General features: G+C 42.7%; 1 protein-coding gene across 4 annotated transcripts in view; it reads left to right on the top strand.

The window, feature by feature from the left end:
• Positions 1–20,611, top strand: part of LOC141165162 (proto-oncogene Mas-like) — a 203,859-nt gene that overhangs the window by 64,265 nt on the left and 118,983 nt on the right. Inside the window, exon 2 of one of the 4 annotated variants that reach the window (XM_073650799.1) lies at positions 19,014–19,124. The exons of 2 other annotated variants lie outside the window; for them this stretch is intronic. The gene's annotated coding sequence lies outside the window, so the exon portion shown is untranslated. Of the gene's footprint in view, positions 1–18,955; positions 19,125–20,611 lie in introns of all 4 variants that reach the window. One more of the 4 variants, XM_073650800.1, reaches the window with a different exon arrangement.

Raw genomic sequence — 20,611 nt, 5'->3', positions numbered from 1 at the left:
CCCTGCCGTGCACCTAAACAGTAGTTATACAGTGTATCGGTGTACTCAGGAGAAATTGCACAATAAATTGTATGGATCATTTTCACCTGTTACCTTGGTGAAAGTGAAAAGATTGGAGCTAAAGTAACATTTTTGTGACGAAAATTTTTTTCCATACACATTGCTTAAATTCCTGTGAAACACCTAAAGGGTTTTGAGTACTTTAAGGGGTGTAGTTTTTAAAATAGCATCACTTTTGGGTATTTTCTGCCACATAGGCACCTCAAAGTCACTTCAAATGTGATGTGCTCTCTAAAAAAAATGGTTTTGTAAATTTTTTTGGAAAAATGAAAAATTGCTGATTAATTTTTAACCCTTCTAACTTCCTAACAAAAAAATTATGTTTAAAAAAATGATGCTGATGTAAAGTCGACATGTGGTAAATGTTATTTATTAATTATTTTGTATATCTGATGTAAGGGCTAAAAAAATTAGAAGTTTGAAAATGTCAACATTTTCTCAATTTCTGTAAAATTTTCAATATTTTCATAAATAAATGCAAAATTTACCACTAACATGAAGCACTGACACTCATTTCAGATTTTTTTTCTGTAAATAATTATTGTGCTGGTTTGCTGCTTTCTAATACATTAAAGGGAATCTGTCAACACTAGTGATGAGCGAACGTGCTCACTACTACTGGGTACTCCCCCGAGCATCACGGTGCTCGACAAGCTTGACGTTTGGCGAGTATTTCCGGGTTGCTCGGACGGGAGCTCGGGTCCCCGCCCTGCATGTTTGGCGCTCTTTAGAGAGCCAATGAACATGCAGGGATTGCTTGCCATGCACTGTAATGCCATAGCCTTGTTGGTTGTGGGCATTACAGTGATTGGCTTGCCGCACAGCATCATCAGGTCTATGTAAGACCTGGCGCCGCTATGCTCGTCACAGTCTACCCCGGAAACAGGCAGAGTAGGAAGAGCTGCTGCTGAGTGAGGGAGAGATTTGCTTTTCTATAGTTAGTATAGGTATTCCATAACATATATACTGTATATACACTGTGTTCCAAATTATTATGCAAATAATATTTTCTCAGATTTCCCCAAATTACCTATATGAATTGCAGTCATTGTAATTTTCCAGTCAAATAACTATTAGAGTACAATTGAAAGGTTTTTGTACAAACTGCCTATGATAACAGTATATTTTAAAAAAAATAAAAAACTCAAACTGCACTCAAAATGCATGTTCCAAATTATTATGCACAGCAGAGTTTTCAACCTTTTCATTTTAATAAAGAACAAAAAAATGGTCATTTTTGAAATTATAAGCATTAGCAGGTTATTACAAACTGAAATCTGTCCTCATGCAAAACAATTAAAGCAGAAACCATCCAAAACCTGACAAATTCAATGGACGAGAGAGTTCAGAAGCTCCTTTCGAACAAGGGGTCCTATGTGCAAATGTAACATCACCTAGAATAAAGTTTTGAGTTGAAAACTGTTTTATTTCAGTTTGTAATAACCTGCTAATGCTTGTAACCTTTCAATTGTACTCTAATAGTTATTTGACTGGAAAATTACAATGACTGCAATTCATATAGGTAATTTGGGAAAATCTGAGAAAATATTATTTGCATAATAATTTGGAACACTGTGTATATATCCATCTGAACTAACAGTCCTTCTGAGGACTAATCCAGCTGCATATTTTCAGTGGTGAAGGTGATAGCAGGGGTTAGGCAGGCAGGCAGGGTATGTGACAGACTGCAGTGTATAATACAGCACAAGAGGGTCCATTGCTTGTTCAACTTCTGACTGATCCTGCTGTGACAAATATTTGTAGACGTAGCCCCAGATATCAGGGGCCAGGGCTAATTTTTTTTTTATCTTAATCCTGATTATTTGCTTAAAAAGCAATCCAGAGTACACAATTTTTCTGCTCCATTTGCTTGTTAGCACTGCAGAATGCAGCCAGATCTTTTCCATGTTACAGCAATAAAAATCCAGAAATTTGAAATGAATGTGGAAAATATTGCCCTCCATTTCCATTTTGTTGCAGTGTGTTGGTTAAGCTATTCACACGAGGTCTCTGTGAAGAATAGTATTAGTAAATTACTGGCCTGCTATTTAAAGCCGTGGTTCTCTGTCAGACATATCACCTATAAGACTGTTCCAAAATCAGACATTTCTTCCATTTCTATTCTGTTGCAGTGTGTCAGTCAAGTTATTCACACTAGGTATCTGTGAAGAATAGTATTAGTAAACTACAAGCCTGCTATATAAAACCGTGATTCTCTGTTAGACGTATCACATATAACTGCGCTCCAAAATCAGCCATTTCTAGTGAAAATGTGGAAAATGTTGTCCTCCATTTAAAATGCTCAAGGTGCATGGCAAGGGACAGGGAAGTGGATGTGATGGTGATGGTGCATGCAGAGGCCGAGTCTGTGGCCGTGGGCAAGCTGAAATTGTGCCGCAGCAAACACCCACATCTTGTCGCTCGACCTTCCTGTCCCAATTACTAGGGGACCGCAGAACACCACTATTGAACACAGAGCAATGTCAAAAGGTTGTTGGTTGGATAGCAGATAATGCTTCCAGTCACTTTGCCACCACGACCCTGTCTTCCACACGATCAAGTCTCAGCAGCCGTGAGTCTGGACCGCATATTCCTCACCCTGATCCTCCTTCCTCCCACCATAACGAGTGCCCGGAAACAACTGATCCCACACTTGGACACGCAGAAGAGCTGTTCACTTTTCCATTTGTAGATTCGGGCCTCTCGCCCGGCCAGCTTCAAGTGAGTCAAGAGCGATGCCCAAATATTTGAGCAGCCACAGTCACACGAAGGCAGCGGTGGGAATGTACAATTACTATTGCAAGAGGTGGATGATGATGATGAGACACAATTGCCAGAAAGTCAGGAGGAGGACCAGGGTGTGGAAGTGGAAGACGAGGTGGTGGATGATAGAGTAACTGACCCAACCTGGCAGAGGGACATGCAGAGCAAGGAGAGAAGCACACAGGGGGAGGGAGGCATAGCACCACAACAGGCAGGAAGAAGCAGTGTGGTGGCCGCAGACACAAGGCGGGTAAGCGTGTCCCGTAACGCCAACACGACGGAAGTTGCCAGCATCAGCATGGATAGCAAAACTAGCAGCCTGACCACCACCAGCATGATCAGCTCCATGGCAGCAAAGCACCCGACTAAGTGGGCCGAACCCCGGGGTCTAGGAACAGTGTCTGCTGGTGACACCACTGCTTCTTCCGTTGTTGTCCATGGCACATGAGACGATGCCTCCCGCCCTTCACATGTCATTGCACACACTCAACTGGCACCATCAGCAACCATGTCCATGTCCTTGACCCAGCGCAGTGTTCAGTTGTCCCAACCCAGTCCTTGGAACGGATGTGCAAACACACAGCCAATGCCCCGCAGGCCACACTACTAAATTCCCACATTTTGCGAATGCTTACGCTCGAAAAGGTTGCCTTTTAGGCTCGTGGAGAAGGAAGCTTTCTGCAACCTGATGGCGTCGGCCATCCCTCGATACTCGGTCCCCAGCCGCCACTATTTCTCCTGGTGTGCCGTCTCTGCATTACACGAGCACGTGTCCCACAACTTTAGCCATGCCCTCAACAACGCAGTTACTGGGAAAGTCCACCTAACTACGAACACGTGGACAAGTGCTTGTGGGCAGGGATGGTACATCTCGCTGGCGGCACACTGGGTTAATGTAGTGGAAGCCGGGATCCAGTCAGACTTTAGGACAGAACACGTCCTCCTGACACCGAGGATTGCGGGCCCTAGGTCAATCAGGGTTGCCCCCACATTCTACAGCCACTGCACCTCCTCCTCCTCCTCTTCAGCCTCCATCTCTGAAATGACCACATCAGTCAGAAGCTGGAAGCACTGCAGCACTGCCTCGGCCAAGAGACAATGGGCTGTGGTGAAGCAAATGTTATGATCTGCAAACAAGAGCTAAGGAAAGAAGGGGAAAGCTTTCCCTACAGTAAGACTAAGCTGAATCCCTACAATGTAGCGGGCTGCCTGTTCCTAGGGCACAGACCCGCCTTAGTCCTAGGCTAGTCTGAACGAAGACCTATAGAATAAAGGGAAGGGGTCCCTAAAAGTACTAAGGACTGGAACAAAAATGGGACACCTCCTGAACAGAGAAAGTTGTTGCAGAAAACAAAAGATAAACTGACAAAAAGGTACTAGAAGTCCAAAAGCGAACTGAGATATATAGGCACCCAAGCACCTGGCTAGCAAAACAGTCAAACAACACTGAAGTCCAGCACAGCCAAAAAGGCAGAGCTGGAATATAAAGGTAGATGGTCACGTGACCGCAAAACACAAGATGGAAAAAACAAACAGGAGTGTTCTAACAGCTAATATGCTTAGGTGACTAACCGCAAAATGCTGAAGAGTTGTGGACAGCTCTGAAAGAGCAGGCAGATCTGTGGCTGAGACCGCTGACCCTACAGCCAGGCATGGTCGTGTGTGACAATGGCCGGAACCTGGTGGCGGCTCTGAGGAGATGCGAGCTCACACACGTACCATGCCTGGCCCATGTGCATCATATGGAGGGGGAATACTGTAGAGGCTATCAAATTTATTGATGAATTAAATACTAATGACTGAGGTCTTTCCTTTACCTCTAACATATCCGAGAGTAATATCCAATATCTTGATCTTCAGATAAATATTGACAATTCGGGCAAAATATCTACATCTACCCACTTCAAGGAAGTGGATGTAAATAGTTATCTTGAATTTGACAGTGGCCATTTGCCCAGTTGGATTAGAAATATTCCATACTGTCAATATTGGCGTGTCAGAAAAAATTGTACACATGATTCGGATTTTTTTCTGGAATCTAAGGTTTTACAAAAACGCTTTAGAGCTAAGGGATACCCCCAGAAATTATTAAAGGATGCTTTCTCCAAAACTAGATCCTTATCACAGAACTTGTGTATCAATAAATCTAAGAATACCAGTCAAGAACCAAGTGATGATTTCAGTTTAAATCTGATTACTACCTATGGTAAACCTACACAAGCGTTATCCAGTTTATTAAAAAAAATACTGGTTCATTTTAAGGAACGATCCGATATTGACTGGTCATTTACCGGAATTTCCCCATGTCATATATCGGAGGAGTAAAAATCTAGGAAATTATATAGCCCCCAGCAACACAACTATTGGTAGAAGACTTAACCATTCAAATTTAGCTCCTATTAGCAATAATGGATGTTATAAATGTAATGTTCCTAAATGCTTATGCTGTCATTCCATTGATAACGGAGCTAAAACATTCGTCTCTGCGGTCACTGGAGAGATATAACCCATCTGCTTTAGACTTACATGTCAATCCTCATATGTGATATATTTGCTCTAGTGCACCTGCGGCCTGCAATACATTGGCCGCACTATCCAAGAAATGCACTCCAGACTAAATAAACATCACCAAAATATTAGAAACGGCTTTCCTTTACATAGCGTTTCTAATCATTTCTTAAAAGAACATCAGAAAAATCCTAATAATTTGAAACTAACTATCATTGATCATATAGTTGATACACATCATGATAGATTAAATCACCTTATTACACGCGAAAATTATTGGATTTTCAAAATGGGAACTCTGTCTCCTGAGGGTTTGAATCTTAATATAGAAAAGACAACTTTTTAAACAACTGTTTTCATGTTTTAGCAATTTCATTATATAATTTTTGCAAAAAATTTTTTTTGTTTGTTTTGTTTTTCAAAAAAAAAAATTTTCAGAATTTTTTTTCAAAATGTTTTTTTTTTCAAAAATCTTTTTTTTTCATTTTTTTTTTTTTTTCGTTATTATATATCTTCCTAATTGTAAAGATAGAAACAGTAGGGGAGCTTTTGGTTCCTCTCCCACCCCTTTTCCCCTACCTATATCTGGTGATTGTAATTTTTATATTCACATATTGTTCTATATTGTATGTGATTTTTTATAATATAAAATATAGGGTGTTAGATAACAATATATCCTATTAAGTATTATGATTATAGGATTCGCAAGTTCCTATACTGCGAATCCTATTTATGAGAACCCTATATGTTTCATTAGGTACTAATTTATAAAAATCCTGTTTACTCTATTGGGCATAAATGAACTCAAGGGGTTAATATAGAGATATCACTCTGTATTTAGCCCCGCCCTCTGTAGTAATTGTATACCTGGTTAAATGTATACAAGGATCATTTGTTTGCCGCTTGTCATACCTGATGAAGGTGGCCTTGTCCACCGAAACGCGTTGTGTGTATTAATAAATCAGTCATTTTAATTAATTTTTGCCGTTATTGGCGCTCTGATACTGCTATTCACATTCACTGATTGTCTTTTTCCCCCTGCTGGGGTGCGGTAGAGCTGCCTTTATTTACTTGTTCAACCACCTGTGGGATGAAGTTAACTAAGAGTTACTACCCTGGTTTCCAAGCTACGCTGCCCTAACCCCTCCGGAACACTGCCGGGAAGGGTGGTGAAGCTGGGCGTCCACCTCGGCGGTATGCGCAACTAACCTGATCACGTGACCCACCACCGTGAGATCATGATCTGTGAACTCCGCTGAAAGCAGGTGACAGCCATCAACAGAGCGGAGCTTGTGGAGCTTTACACTGGGGTTGTGCAGAGGTGCACAACTCCATAAGGTTAGTAGCCATTCCCACACCCCTCTACAAATTGCATTACTGAGTCACCCATTGTGCCCTGTTCTCTCCTTTTTTTTACATATTGGCCCATGTGCTTAACCTCTTGGTTTAGCGGTTTCTCAAAACCTACCCAGATCTGCCAGATCTGCTTGTCAAAATACACCGTGTGTGTGCCCATTTTAGAAAGTCAGCTACAGCTTACATCGCCCTTGCTGTGCTTCAGCAGTGTTTACACCTTCCAGCTCACCGATTGGTCTGCGATGTCCCTACGCATTGGAACTCTACATTGCAGATGTTGGGAAGGATTTGTGAGCAGAAGATGGCAGTTTTTGACTACCAGCATCAACAAGGCCATCAGTATTCAGGTCAGACTCCACACATAAGACCTCAGGAGTGGACATGGATGTCAGACATCTGTACCATCCTCCTAAACCTTGAGGACTCCACCAAGATGATGATCGGCGATGATGCCATAATTAGCCATCACCATCCCACTTCTCTGGCTTCTGAAACACTCTCTGCTCACAATCAAAGAGGATACATTGCAGGCGGAGCATGATGAGATGGAGCAAGGAACCATACAGGGTGATTCCACACAACCCAACGTGGATTGGGTGACAATGAGGAAGAAGAAGAAGAACAGGAGCTTGTTTTCTGCGCTATAGACGGTACTACCTACACAACTGTCATACCATCTGTTCAGCGTGGATGACCTGAGGACAGAGAGGAGGAGGAGGAGGAGAGCATGGTCAGTCGTTCTCTTGGTGAGGACACGGAAATCTTGCCTGTTAGCAGTCTGGCACACATGGCTGAGAATATGTTACGCTGCCTTTCCCGTGACCCTTGTGTTGTGTAAATTTTGGGTGGCAGCCATTACTGGTTGGTGACACTTCTAGACCCACGCTACAAGGAAAACTTTCTGTCTCCTATTCCCGTGCCGGACAGGCCTAATAAAATGGGTCAGTGCCAGAATGCCCTTGTGGAATTGTTAAAAAAATTCCCATTTGAAAACGCTGGCGGCAGAGGTCACAGTTCGTTGGACAAACAAGGAGTTCAGGCGAGAGAGACACAAATGCAATCCAGCAGAGGCAGGTGAACACTGTCAAAGTTCTGGGACAGTTTTCTCAGACCCTCCCATCGTACAGGCCCTGAGGCGTGGGGAACTCTCACAAGGAGGGAAAAGTTTGGGAAGATTCTGAAGAAGTACCTTGCCTACGGTACCAACGTTCTCCATGATTCCTCTGTGCCTTATAATTATTGGGTATCCAAGCTGGACACGTGGCGTTAACTGGCTCTCAACGCCTTGGAGGTCCTGGCCTGCCCTGCCGCTAGCGTTTTGTCAGAGCCGGTTTTTAGTGCCGCTGGTGGAATTATAGCCGATAGGTACATCCACCTGTCAACTGTCATGCTGACAGGCTGACTCTTATAAAAATGAACAAGGGCTGGATTGGGCCAGACTTCTCAACACCACCGAATGATAGCAGCGTAACATAAACTCAAATCCAGTGTCTTTTTTTTGGGAGGTCTAACTCTATTCTCATGCATCTCTGTCTTCACACCCAGACATGGGTATACGCTTCCTGATTTTGTCTATTTGCTCTTGTCCTTCTCCTTCTCCTCATCCTCATCCTCCACCACCATTTCACCACCATATCTACCATATCACCATATCTACGTCTCTTGCAAGAGGCATTGGAGTTCCTCCAAATTTTTGGCAGTCGTTACATTCACTGCATCGGCAAACAGTATGGGAGACGCACTTCCTAATAATGGGAACATTTTTTTTAGGAGGCCCTCTTCTATGTCTCTTGCAAGGGGCATTGGCATGCTTACAAATTTTTGGCAGCCGTTGCATTCACTGCATAGGCTAACAGTATGGGAGACCCACTTCCTGATAATGGGAACATTTTTCTCAGGAGGCCCTCTACTACGTTTCTTGCAAGGGGCATTGGCGTGCTTACAAATTTTTGGCAGCCATTGCAGTCACTGCATATGCAAGAACAGTATGGGAGACCCACTCCTTTCTAATGGGAACATGTCGTTACTGTGGCCCAGCTCTATGTGTCTTTAAATTGTTATTGGGGTTTTTCCTAACTTTTGGCAACCATTGGACTCACTGCATACCCTATAATTGTATAGCAGACCTGCTCCTTTCTAATGGGAACATGTCTTTAATGTGGCCCAGCTCTATGTGTCTTTAAATTGTTATTGTGGTTTTTCATAAATTTTGGCAGCCGATGTACTCACTGCATACCCTATAACTGTATAGCAGACCCGCTCCTTTCTAATGGGAACATGTCGCTGTAATTTCAGATTTGGATTTGCTCACTTTTCACCGTCCCAATTTTCCTATGCCTATTGTATGCCCTATTTGCTTTCTGTAAGTGTCATGCAGCCTTTAGTGGCAGGATAAAAAATTAATAAAAAAAGAATTATACTACAATATTTTTTTCTTTAGTAGAAATAACTTACATAATCAAAACTAAAAGTTATTTTTTTAAAAATTGCAACACAATACCTTTAAGAATGAAGTAAAAAATGCCTAATTGTAATTCAAATGCAGCAGGAGAACTGCCAGCTGCACCATATCACTGATGAATCACGCTGAGTCAGTCACACACTGCTGCTGACATCTCTCCTATCTCTCCCTCCATATTAATTAAATCTCTATATTATTCTCAGAAACATTGAAACATCCCTGGCGGCATGCTGGCATTGCTTACCACCTCCCACCATGCAAGACCGCCATCTTACCTATCAGTCCAGGCTGCACACTTTGCTCCAGTACCTGCTGTGTGCATATATCTTGTCTGATTGCTTAGGGCGGCGGAGCGGTTACTGCCTGATTCTTATAGTTACAGTGTGCGCAGTCCTAATGCCTCCCCAGCCTACTGCTGTGAGTCATAAACCCCCTCCACCCAGTAGGAGGTGCCTGAGCAACACTTTCTTTCAGTGTGTTCTGTGCAACTGAGTTGCCAGGTCCTGTCCTGTATCTTGTCTGTTTCCGCCACCCTGGGGGCTGTATACCCAGGCCTGTGACCTGTATCTGTGACTTCTAGTCTGTTCCGCCACCCTGGGGGCTGTATACCCAGGTCCGTTATCTGTATCTGTGACTTCTAGTCTGTTTCCGCCACCCTGGGGGCTGAGTTCCCAGACTCGTTCCTGTATCTTGTTCCGGGTTCAGTTCCTGTCTGAACTGTGTCCTAGCCCGTTACCTGTTTGTCTCTATGTCCATACCTTCCCTTTTCCTGCAGTGTCTGAACCTGCACCTAACTCCAACTCGTTGTCTCTGTACTTCTGTTTGTGAGTTTTGTGTCCACTCGCTACTTCATTGTAAGTACCTTGCGTGTATCTGGTTCTGCTTGTCCCATTTCCCTGCTTCCGTTTCTACCTCCTGTGTTCTATCTTCCTGTATTTTCCAGTCTGTTCCATGTGAACAGAGCCCTGTCCTGTCTGCCTGCACCTTCTGCGGTTTCGCTCTGCTCAGCTTGTCCACCGCACCTGCGGTTTCGCTCTGCTCTGCTTGTCCACCGCACATGCAGTTTCGCTCTGTTCTTCTTGTCCACCGCACCTGCGGTTTCGCTCAGCTTGTCCACCGCACCTGCGGTTTTCGCTCTGCTCTGCTCCGCTTGTCCTCCGCGACTGCGGTTCGGCTGTTAGTCCACCGCACCCGCAGCTCTGTTCCTGTATCCCAGTCTGTACTGGTCCCTATCCAGCCTGCATTCCTACCTGCCAGTATCTGCCTGTCTGCATACCAGCTGTGCCTGCCAGCACCCGCCTGTCTGCATACCAGCTGTGCCTGCCAGTACCCGCCTGTCTGCATACCAGCCGTGCCTGCCAGTACCCACCTGTCTGCATACCAGCTGTGCCTGCCCGTTCCTGCATTCCCCGGTGTGGGTCAACAGCTGTGACCATGGTCTGACCTGGAGAAGCACCTGGTCCCTCTGCTCGGTTCCTCCCTGGTTTACGGAGTCGACTGAGCCGCCATGCGACCTTTTTCGGACTGAGTTGATACTTAGTCACGCCCCTCCAGGCACTCCTCGGTTAATGGTCCAGTGGGATCACTAACCACGCTCACGCCAGTTAGTCCGGGCGTGTGCGTAACAGTTTGCTCAGGCCATGGTCCCCATTGAGCCCCACGGCCCTTCGCTCTCGGAGACATTTCAATCCTTGTCTGGCGAATACGTGCACCAAGGAAAAAAAATTTCTCAAGCTGAAGTCCAGCCCAAATGGAACTATCAGCACACGTTCCTGCGGATCCACCACAGTACTATGGGGATCCAAAACAAAGCCATGTATTTGTGGAGCAATGCATGCTGCATTACAAATTCTATGCTCACTATTTTCCCACTGATAGGTTAAAGTAGCATTTCTGATGTCGTACCTAGCGGGTGATGCCTTGAATTGGATCACCCCCCCCTATGGGAAGCATGGGATCCTATCGTCTCTGACCTGCAGCCCTTCCTGGTGGCCTTTCTAATGGTCTTCAATGACCCTAACCCTGAAGCTTCTGCTAAAGCTTCCCTTCCCAATATCCTGGAGCAGTCCCGATGGGTGATGCATGTAGGTAGCCCACCAGTTCCCCAGCCAGAACAGGCTGCTGCCCACACAGAATCCACACAGGATGACAATGCTCCACAGAATACTTCTCTTCTCAACCTCAAGAGGCAGTCCAGATGTGCAAGGCGTAGAGGTAAACCGCCACACAAGGTTCTGTCCTCCCAAAGACCTCCTGTTCCCCATCCTGTAGAGGCAGCTATCCGCACAGAATCCATGAAGGTTGACCATGTTCGTCAGGCAAATCAGAGGCCGGAACTCAGTCACAAAATCAGATTGCAATCTCGCTGCGGTTGTTTGGGACACCCTGATAGTCTTTGTCCAGTGAAGGTTGGAGAATCCCAAGACATTAGGCCTGTAGAACAGGCTGCCCTTGGTGTTAGTGTTTCCTCTCCACAGATGACCATGACTGTCTCCGTGGCAAATGAAGGCCTCGGATTAACCAGAAGTTTCGGGCTTAAAGCCTTGAAGAGTCGGTGTCTGATTCCCGTCCGACAACTCCAGAATTCGGTTTGGGCATTGTCAGCGGAAGGACGAGCACTACTCAGAAACAGTCAGAATGTCTGTACAAATTAAGTTCCAGATTGGAGCATTACACATGAAGAAGTTCACATTCCAGGTGCTGTCTTGTTTACCCATAGGTCGTCCAGAGCCGAGAGATCTAGTGCCCGCTCAGGTCTGGAGATCCTGCATGGTGTTTCCTGGGGGACTACTGAGGTACAAGGGGTGTCCAGTCCCCATATCTTCAGGACAGTCAGCAGTGTCTTCTTCTTCTTCTTCACCAGATCTGCTAGTCGCTGACTCGCTGTGCACTGAAGTCTCCGAAGGAAGGAAAGCAGAGGCAATGTCCCCACACAGTCTCGACGACTGTACCAATGATCTGACTTCAGGTACTGCCCCACCTCCAGATGTGTCATCTCTGAAACCAGGCTGAAGTTGGTCCCAAAGCAAGGATCCTCCATCCCTAATAAATCTGGCAATAAGTCCATCAAGGCAGTGGCTTCCTCCAAGTCTCTGCACCCCTCCAACCAGGTGGAGGACCTCCAGTTGTCTCTTGAATCCTCCGGGGTGCTAACTGATAACAAATGGAGAGAGACTTTTCTACACCCTGTACCTGGTACTTCGCCCACTTCATCCAGTAAGCTTAGCAAAGTGTACATCAAGGCGGTGGTGGATCTCCAGTTGTCCTGTGAGTCCTTTGGGGTGCTACCCAATATTAACAAGTGGAGTGAGACTTTCCTGTGTCCTGTTCCTGGTACTTCACCCACTTCATCTGTTGCTGAGGATGGCTCGATGGGAGGAAGCATCCTAGTCACCAAGATGATGAGACCAGCTTCGTTCTCTCTAGTGGACAGAAGAGGTAATCTTCTTGAAGAGAAGGATCGGCCTCCAAATTCTCTGCAGAAAATCCTTGCAGTCTTGAAGAAGAGGGGGCGTAAAGGGGGGGTACTTTAACATCCCTGGCGGCGTGCTGGCATGGCTTACCACCTCCCACCATGCAAGACCGCCATCTTACCTATCAGTCCAGGCTGCACACTTTGCTCCAGTACCTGCTGTGTGCATGTCTCTTGTCTGATTGCTTAGGGCGGCGGCGCGGTTACTGCCTGATTCTTATAGTTACAGTGTGCGCAGTCCTAATGACTCCCCAGCCTAATGCTGTGAGTCACTGGATACTTAAACCCCCTCGACCCAGTAGGAGGTTCCTGAGCAACACTTTCTTTCAGTGTGTTCTGTGCAACTGAGTTGCCAGGTCCTGTCCTGTATCTTGTCTGTTTCTGCCACCCTGGGGGCTGTATACCAAGGCCCGTTATCTGTATCTGTTACTTCTAGTCTGTTTCCGCAACCCTGGGGCCTGAGTTCCCAGGCTTATTCCTGTATCTTGTTCCGGGTTCAGTTCCTGTCTGAACTGTGTCCTAGCCCGTTACCTGTTTGTCTCTATGTCCGTACCTGCCCTTTTCCTGCAGTGTCTGAACCTGCACCTAACTCCAACTCGTTGTCTCTTTACTTCTGTTTTTGAGTTTTGTATCCACTCGCTACTTCATTGTAAGTACCTTGTGTGTATCCAGTTCTGCTTGTCCTGTTTCCCTGCCTCTGTATCTACCTCCTGTGCTCTATCTATCTTCCTGTATTTTCCAGTCTGTTCCATGTGAACAGATCCCTGTCCTGTCTGCCTGCACCTTCTGCGGTTTCGCTCTGCTCTGCTTGTCCACCGCATCTGCGGTTTTGCTCTGCTCTGCTTGCCCACCGCATTTGGGGTTTCGCTCTGCTCTGCTTGTCCACCGCATCTGCGGTTTCGCTCTGCTCTGCTTGTCCACCGCATCTGCGGTTTCGCTCCGCTCTGCTTGTCCACCGCACCTGCGGTTTCGCTCTGCTCTGCTTGTCCACCGCATCTGCGGTTTCGCTCTGCTCTGCTTGTGCACCGCACCTGCGGTTTCGCTCTGCTCTGCTTGTCCACCACATCTGCGGTTTCGCTCTGCTTGTCCACCGCATCTGCGGTTTCGCTCTGCTCTGCTTGTCCACCGCATCTGCGGTTTCGCTCCGCTCTGCTTGTCCACCGCACCTGCGGTTTCGCTCTGCTCTGCTTGTCCACCGCATCTGCGGTTTCGCTCCGCTCTGCTTGTGCACCGCACCTGCGGTTTCGCTCTGCTCTGCTTGTCCACCACATCTGCGGTTTCGCTCTGCTCTGCTTGTCCACCGCATCTGCGGTTTCTCTCTGCTCTGCTTGTCCACCGCACCTGCGGCTTTGCTCCGCTCTGCTTGTCCACCGCACCTGCGGTTTCGCTCTGCTCTGCTTGTCCACCGCACCACCGCAAATTATAGGCTGTGTTTTTTTAGGGTGATTTGCATAGAGCAAATTGCAAATTGCTCAAAATCAATCGGGACCAGCAAATGTTAACATTCAACATGAATTTGATGCAATTGAATTGATTTGCTCTTATCTACAGTACTTAGTACTTATTTTACTGCTCTGCATTCCTTGCTTTTCTTGACATATATAGTAGGTACTATTCTATGGTAGATATTTGCATGTTTTCCAGGAGTTCAGTTTTTGAAAGAAAAAAAACATATAAAAGGAATATTATTCTAGGTGGCCACTTGAGATTTATTTTTCTATATGCAACAATACTATATAGTATGACAAAAGTTAGGCAACGTTCCCACAATGATTTTTCACTCTGCATATTTTTGAAAAAATGAAAGTAACCTTTTTTATTTAATGGATGCAGAAAATTTGCAACATTGAAAACTCACCAAAAGCTCAATGTGAGAACATAGCCTTAGATGTTATATTTTCCAATGTCAGTCAAATATGGAGCTTAGGACCATAAAAAAAATTACATTTGAAAGTAAACATCTCCGGAAATTATTTAGTTACACAATCGATGACTTTACAATTTTTTTCAGCTAATGGTTACTACTTAAAAGTGTCACTTTGAGAATTCTCCAGAAAGATCACCATGGCAGTAATTGTTATTATATATGCTGTAGTGTGCAACTATCTCCTGTTTGCCTGTATGTGTTGCTTTCATATATTTTAATAAAGAAGATATGTTTGGAGTGTCGCCAATTCTTCCTTAGAAATCTATTAAAATATTTTACTTAGTATTGCTGAAAATGTCTGTGGATCAACGTTTTAAGCCAATTGTCTGACCTTGAATGTCATTTGTTGTTATTCTTTGTAATCTAAAATTCGGATTTTATTAATTTTCTGTTACACTGCATCATTATAGCAGTCAGAGCTCTATTTTTCCGATACTAAGCTCCAAATCTCCTGCATAGCCGTTAATGACAACAATATACAGAACATTTAAATATCGCACATGCACTACTGATCTAATTATACCCCTACATACTGGACTTTTGTGTTTGGGATAGCGAGGAAACATAATTTAATTATATCAATTGCTGAATTTCCTAGCCATTACATTCTCACTGATCTACTATTTATCCTTTGTCTGATAAATGTTTGTGGCTTGAATACCCATTAAGGTTCATTGCTATCAGAATGAAAATCACTGATTAATTGCTATATATTAAGAAATCAATCATTTGTTCCCATTCCTTATACAAAACTCATTGTGAAAATTGAAATGGTTGTAAGAAAAGAATCCAATAGAACGGGAGGAGCATGTGGTATATATCATGCCTTCTTGACATGTAGGTTCTTAAAAAACTTTGCATATTAATTATCTGATTTACATAATTATTAATAATGATCTACATTTGTGACAGTTTTATGTCAAAAGAATAATCCAAGCATTACGTCAAAGATAGTGAAATAATGGCCAAGTTTCCAAGTTTACATATTTTTCTGAATTGTTTGGGCATGATGCTCTTTTATTCCATCACTTAATCATCACATGCTGGCAAAAAAACTAGGCATCCGTTGTATTGAGTCATTTTTATAAATCTTACTTTCTGTCACTAGATATGAGTTGTGTTGTACTGAGCTGGGTAATAACCATGCTGGATAATGGAAGCTAAAATATGGATTCACTGTTCTTATCATCAACTTTATCTCATTATTCCCACATTTTCACTTCAATGGGCTGCGCCTCTCACTGTTACATTGCACGCTGAGAAACAATGCTGACAAAGAGGCTATTGGATGCTCAGGAGGTGATGTGCATGGGTCCTTTTCTAATTAAGAAAAAGGAGAGCAATACTTGTTGGGTAGAGATGAGAGAAGCATTTCAATGCAAATTGAATTTTTGTGAAATTTTAGGAAATTTGCAGGTCCAGGCAAATTCAAAATATCTGCAATGCATCAGCCTCACATGACCTGAAGCATTGCCGCGTTGCCATCCCCACAATGCTTATCAGCTATCATATCACATAGTGTAGCAAATCAGGAGGGACAATCAGAACCTATATAACAGCCGAAGGATAGGAATGTAGCAGCCATTTTATGGTAAATCAGGTTAGAGAGAGGATGTCAGAGCTCACAGCAAAGTAATAGAGATAGGGATATATATATAGCCAGGATCTCGGGCAGTTTAACATCGGGACTCGGACACTGCAGAGTTTGCCACACTGATCACGCGCCCCTAAAAATAAAATAAGGTCCCATATATGTACATATTTGTTTTCTGAATAAGAAATCCCCCACACTACACATGGCTCAGTGTGACCAACAGGTATTGAGACTCTTCTCCTTTTCATGCTGTGACTATTTTTAACTTTATATTTTTGTGGCAGGAATAGGTGTCATTATGTAACAGGTATGGTTAGTACACAACTGACTACTGCACAGTCACTAAAACGGCATTGGTAATCCTATGTGATGTATATATGTGCATACACCTGGTCATTCATGTGTCCTCAGTATTATTTGAGGATATCCCTATATACCGCATTTTACTTGTGCCAGTAATACTTTGATGATAATAGTAATTGCAGCAATATCTGGTTAATGACTCCATGCAATCCAAGATGGTGATAGATCTGTAATTCATGCTGACACAGAGTATGTTAACACAGAATTACATGTATGAATAGTAGGTGCCCAGCATTTGTGTATTGTGGTGTGGTGTGGTTTTTATTGATCATTGTTATTTATATTTTACACTGATATATGATCTATTCATTTTATCTTGTTTTTATATTCGTGTGTGCACTTCTGGTTTACAGTGCCACCATGAACCAAGTACTATGAATAAAGGTTGTTGTTAAACTAACATACTGTTCTGATAGTATTCTATGACCAATGTGTTTGTTTTTTTCTTCTTTGGGTCTACATATATATAATATATATAGTTTTCAGCATAAATAAGTACACCCCCTTTGAAAAGTAGAATTTTAATCAACATCTCACTGAATACAAGAACAGTTTCCAAAAGTTTCATAAAACATTTTTTAACTCATAACAAGAAAATAAGGCTAATAATATAACTTTCATTACAAAATCTTCAGTTTTACAAAAATTAGTTGATGCAAAATTTAATACATCCCCACATCAAAAACTAGTCTTCTAGGCATGGAATGAACAAGTTGCCCACATATTGCAACAACTATCTTTTTCGATTCTTCAAGAATTACCTCTTTTAGCCAGCATATTAGTGGGGGGGGAGTGGATAATGTTATGTTATGGAATATATGGTTCATTACTCGTATCAATTACAGCATGATGATGTTTCCTCTAAAAATGATACCATCAGTTTAAGACCATGGCTCCACTATCAGTATTTCATCAGTATTCAGTCAATATTTTTTCTCAGGAGTGGGAGCCAAAAACAGGTGAGGAATAATCAGAGAAAAGGTATAATAGAAACAAGTCACCAATTCTGCATTTATCACCCACTCCTGGTTTTGGCTCCCACTCCTGAGAAAAAATACTGACTGAATACTGACCAAATACTGATAGTGGGGCCGAGGCCTTAGTCAGTGTTCCATCCAGTTGTCCAGCAGTGCCGTCTTAAAAGGCTGTCCACTACTTTAACATTGATAACCTATCCTTAGGATAGGTCATCAATGTCTGATCGGTGGAGGTGTAACACCCGATTCCCCCATTGATCAGCTGTTCTCGGTGCTGGCAGCTGCCAGAAGTGCTCAGTTTTGGAGCAGCTCCATCTACTGATAGTTCAAATCAATAGGGAGCGGATGTGCAGTACGCAGCAACGGCCACTATCAGTAGACGGAACAGCTCCATAACGGAGCATTTCCGGCAGCTGCTGGCACTGAAAGCAGCTGATTGGCGGGGGTGCTGGTTGTCGCACCATGACCGATCAGGCATTGATGACCTATGGTAAGGATAGGTGATCAATATAAAAGTAGTGGACAGCTTCTTTAACAGTTAGGTTTTTACATTGTGGATGTCTATTCTGTCAATAGCAACTCTATCTTTTCTGTCCCTACATTCCTTTAGTTCCATAAGCCACAGCACAAAAAACTTCTTTTGATTTATCAGATGAACTGAAGTCAGCTTTCAGGTTTTGTATTTGGATGACATGGGGCCAGAGGAGATGGAGGGCACCATTGAAATGCCTATCTGTGTTGATGGCTCTGTCAGACATGGTGGTAAGGGCTCTGGCAGCGGCAGTCGCAGTGGTAGTAGCACTCTTAGTCATGACAAATCTAGGTAGGAATGAGGCAGGCTGAAAATGAGCTTGGCACGTAGTTTTTGACGGAAGTTAGCAGGGAGGTTCTGCAAAACATCTTGGCTACCAAACCACAGATCTTCTGTCGATGTTAAAATCCTTCTGTTGCTTCATGTAATCCCACACAGACTCAGTGATGTTGAGCTCAGGGCTCCGTGGGGGCCAAATCATTACTTCCAAGACTCTCTACAGAGAACTTTTCTAAAACAACTAGAAATGTCCCTTTTAAATGTAAATCACTCTAACACTACTCTTTTCGTAGACTGGTTTCCTGAACTATTCTGTAAAAAAAAATTCTAAATACACAGCAGTGCTAAAAATTCCTTACTGTAAAACTAAAATGTGTCCTAAAAAATATATTATTAATCCATTTTGATATGCAAAAAAAAGCTCTATCATGGATCAGTCAGAAATATAAAAGCTCTAATTTTAACAGATACAAACAAAATGTATTGTAGCCCGCAGTCATAATAACATAAAATCTCCCAACGTTTTTTGGTGACTAATATCAGCACAAAGTGCACTATGGTAAATTGTATTCTGGTTAGTCTATAAATCAACTGTTCAAGGGTAAATCATTCATAAGTACGGTGAATACCACACTTCTAAGTAGCATCTTTTTTCTATTTCAGGGACATAATTTTTGTGCGGTTGCTAATGTTTCACTGAAAGCTTCATCTCTATTTACAGAAGGTAAAATCATTTCAGCAGAATTTACAACTCAAACATATTCTGAGTCCATTACAATGAAGAATGCCATGAACTAATATGATGCCTCGGATTTTACTAATGGTGAAGTAGGTAAGTTTATAGTTCTTTATTATGGACAAAGTAACTTGTATTTCTAAATGGGCATTCGGTCATTATCCCCCTTATCCATGTTCTGCTGTAGTCAATTTTTTTTTGCACTTTTATTTTTCCTCCACCTTATCCAAGAGTCATAACTTTTCATTTTTCCATTGGTGTAGCTGTAGGAATTGTTTTTTATGTTGGGCAAGTTGTAGTTTTGCTTGACACTATTAATTTTACCATACAATATGCTAGAATATGGAAAAAAATCCAACTGTAGTGACATGGTGAAAAAAAATTCAATTCTGCCATTGCTTTTTTTTAGGCTTTAGTTTAATGGTGTGCAGGAAAAAGTACTTGACAACATGATTTCCCAAGGAAATGTGAATACAGCAATACCAAACTTGCATCGATTTTTTTTAAGTGGTGAAAAAAATTTAGAATTAAAAATGATGTGATGATAAAAAATTTCAACTCTTGCATTTCTCTTTTCTTTCTCTCTATTTCTGGATGGCTGATTGGTGTCAGCGAACTGGCAAGTGCACCATTTAAATGCAGCTGTCAGTGATTGACAGTGGCATTTAAACAGTTAGCAGTGATTAGTGCAAGCTCTGGTGGCTGCAGTCACAGGCAGAAGGCAGACATAATCTGCCAAGTATGGTGTACGCTCTACACCTGAGCCACTCCATACATAAGGACCTGGTATAAGTATTAATATTCCTATCTTGGAAATGGGTCAAGGAGGTAGAGAGTTTGTGTTTAATTGCTATAGTATAGAAATCTTATTATTTGGATCTGGATAATTTTTTGGGGAAAGCAATGTTCTGTTAAAAATTTCTTAAAATAGTAGGCAACAATACTAGGAAAACGAATGTCTTTGAAATAATAATTTGTGGGATTTATGCTTTTATAGTGCTCTGAGAAAACTGAAACTTGAGTAAACCACATGAACCATCTTGTTCTAATGGATGAATTTAACAATTATTCAACAATTTACAATTTTGCAAAGACTGAATCTGAATGTATTGAAAGATAATGTTTGCACAAGATATCTCAGATGTCTACCATGGCTTGCTATAAAAATGCATTTTGCTTACTTGCATGTAGCAAGAGAACATCCTTTTTTGAATTGAAAAAATAAATTATATACAGTGGGGAAAATAAGTATTTGATACACTGCCGATTTTGCAAGTTTTCCCACCTACAGACAATGAAGAGGTCTGCAATTTGTGACATAGGTACACTTCACCTGTGAGAGTCAGAATCCATAAATAAAAACCAGAAGATCAAATTGTATAATTTTTAAATAATTAAATTGCATTTTTTTACATGAAATAAGTATTTGATCACCTACCAGCCAGCAAGAATTCTGGCTCTCACAGACCTGTTAGTTTTTCTTTAAGAAACCCTCCTACTCTGCACTCATAACCTGTATTAATTGCACCTGTTTTAACATTTTACCTGTACAAAAGACACCTGTCCACACACTCAATCAATCA

The sequence above is a fragment of the Phyllobates terribilis genome, unplaced genomic scaffold, assembly GCF_046119375.1.
Source record: "Phyllobates terribilis strain yellow unplaced genomic scaffold, ASM4611937v1 Scaffold_11__3_contigs__length_659146591, whole genome shotgun sequence".
NCBI classification, from domain to species: Eukaryota; Metazoa; Chordata; class Amphibia; order Anura; family Dendrobatidae; genus Phyllobates; species Phyllobates terribilis.
The sequence above is the reverse complement of the archived record's forward strand: the minus strand, read 5'-3'. Positions and strand labels throughout refer to the sequence as shown.